Source organism: Cryptomeria japonica, chromosome 9 (genome assembly GCF_030272615.1).
Source record: "Cryptomeria japonica chromosome 9, Sugi_1.0, whole genome shotgun sequence".
Taxonomy (NCBI): domain Eukaryota; kingdom Viridiplantae; phylum Streptophyta; class Pinopsida; order Cupressales; family Cupressaceae; genus Cryptomeria; species Cryptomeria japonica.
Genome location: NC_081413.1, coordinates 592986953 through 592989827, shown reverse-complemented (window position 1 = coordinate 592989827; position 2875 = coordinate 592986953).

Genomic DNA, 2875 nt, shown 5'->3' with positions numbered 1-2875 from the left:
CCTAATTGAGAAACTATCTTAGCATGAAAAATATTACCGAAACACTGACAATTCCACCGTTTAAGTTGAGACTTAACAAATTGCAGAAGCTTGGCAAAAGTGTACATAGCAGTGCCAAAGGCTGGCTCCCCTTTCTTCCACCACTCCACAACATGATCCTGCAAAGAAGGATCTTGTAACCACATAAGATGGAATTTTAATGAAATAATGCAAGTGAACCAAGCAAAATAAGACACCAATTTGATGAGCCAGTGGTTCAAACCTCTTCAATCTAAAATCTCAGAGCATGTGGACTACCCCCCCACCAACCCAAAAACTAGAAACTAGAAAGTGATCCAGCCTCTTTGCAATCCAATACTCCCCTTTCCTCTTGTTATTCCAAGTGAACAGACCATTACTGGGCTTGATGTCAACAAGATTCAAGGTTGATATACTATCCCGAAGAAGGAAGGAAGAAGGCTCTAACCGCATAGCACCACCCTTCTTCTCACTCAACTCTAAGTTGGCATTGAAATCCCCCGTCATAATCCATAGATGAAAAGGAAAAAATCCACGCATAAAAGTAATATGAGACCATAAATTATTCTTACCCTAAAGATGAGTGGGGGCATAAATGTTAGTAAACAAGATATATTCCCTAGTCTCAAGACTAGAGGCAACCCCAGATAAAGAGTCAAGGGGTTCCAAAGACAAGCCACATCTCTAGAGGAGCCAAATGCCCCAATACACTGGCATTCACCTCTCCCCCATAGCTTCGGAACCATACCCAACATACTTTCCATAGATAATTTAGTTTCCTGCAAGAAAAGGACATCACGAGAATGCCTCCTTATCAATTCCCAAATAACTTTTGGTTTAGGGCCATTGTTCAAGACATCACATTCCATGATAGCACAATCATTTCAAGGGATTAGAAAAATAAGAATCCAGAGTCTTTACTAACCCTGACTCAACCAAATTCTCCCTCATCAATTTGATCTTATCCAAGTCCTTCTTTCTGCCAACCTTCAAAATCTTCTCCGTTGCTCCTTTTTTAATGTCTTTCTGAAGAAGACCTAGATGTAAAGAGATCTTATTACTTTTAACCCCAGCATAGTCCAATTTCTGTGTTGTAGGAGAAACATCCCCACCAACCATCTTCACTTCAACACTAGAGATGGGCCCCTTCTAAGGCACTACCTGCTAATACATCTCCATCTGTTGACTCCCACCCGCCTGCAGACCTGTTGTCCTCGATTTCAACACGACCAAAATCATGAGGCAACCCTACAAAACTGGTCTATTTCGTACCTTACGACCTCTAGGAGAGCTCGATAGACTCCGTCAATTAGCTCATTTATCTTTTCGCTTTTCATTTTTATTGTTTTTAAGTTTTTTAAGATTTGCAGTTTTTCCTCCAGGTTGGACTTTAAAATCCAACCTGCAAGGTTCCTTCTTTTCAAAGGGAATTGCACATCGGACTTTAAGTGAACCCTTCATTTACCAAGGTATCCTTCTGATAAGATCATTCTCATGGAGTTATGTCGGCAACTAATCTATGTGCATGAAAAGAAATCGCAACCACATAAGACCGGATTGAAGTTCCCAGAATCTATTGGCAGGTACTCATTTTTAACTAACCCCAAGACCAAGAACATGGAGGAAGAGATGCAATGGAACACTATGAGAAGATTCAAAACACGAACTAATTTTGATTTTCATGGCATGAAGAATAAGCTCAAAAGAAACTACAACCATGTTTTTAGGTTTGAGGATGTGCAGCCGGATTGCCAAGATGAGGAAGACATAAGAAGAATGTATTTAAGTTGTCTTACCTAGGAGCAGATTGAAAATTTATATTTGGCAAAGATCCCAATGACCATGGAAGACACTAATGACATAATAGACCCAGTCTATTATGAAAAGAAGATTGCCGACTCTCCACTTCCACCTGTGCAATGGTCGAAAAAGGAGAGTAAGTCTATCACTCAAAGAATCTCTCCCATTTTGGCAAACACCAATGCATGGTTGTTAAAAAAGAATCTTAGAATGAAACAACTTCCTACTAGTTCTAGAGATGACGATAATAGTGATGGCCTGATTGGTAAGACAAATACGGCTGAAACAAGAACCAAGGGCAAAACAGTTCCACAAGCACTATCCTCGGCCCTTGCAACACAATCTAAGGGGAAAGGACCCAAAATCAAGTTCACAATTAAAGGGTCCAAAAAAGGTGAATCATCTTCAGCAGTGCAGGAGACAACCACAAAGGAACCAAAACAATAGACTGTTAGAGATACTAAAAAAGAGGAGACAGAAGAAGGTGAAATTCCTCAACAAGAGGAAGCACAGGTTGAAGAAACATCACATCTTGGTGAAGTTAATGTCCCGACCACTTCATAGGTGCCAACTCATTTAGAGGTGATTATCCATTCAATTGATTCTAATTTTGATCAAGAGGAAGAGGAATTTGATGATGAGGACCTGGGCATGGACATGACGTAGTCAGAGACTGCTCAACAATTTTTTGCATTATCCAACTTTTCTAGTCTGGATGATATTCCTTCAACCACCATTGAATCTTCAATGGTGGAGTTTTCTGAAGCTATGGAGCAAACATTTGTGGAACAACAGATGACAACTTTACCTTCTATGATGGTCATAACAGAAATTCCATCTCTGGTAAGCATTGAAGTTATTTCTACTACGAGGGCCATAACAGAAATTCCACCTCTGGTTAGTACTCAAATTGTTTCCACTGCACCTTCCACTCTCTCCTTTGTGGCCATAACTGAAGAAGGGTCGGCATCAACAACTGTTACTACATTAGTAGGCATATCATTGGATACTTCAAGATTGATATCAATAACAACATCTACAACTGCTGCAAGTTCAA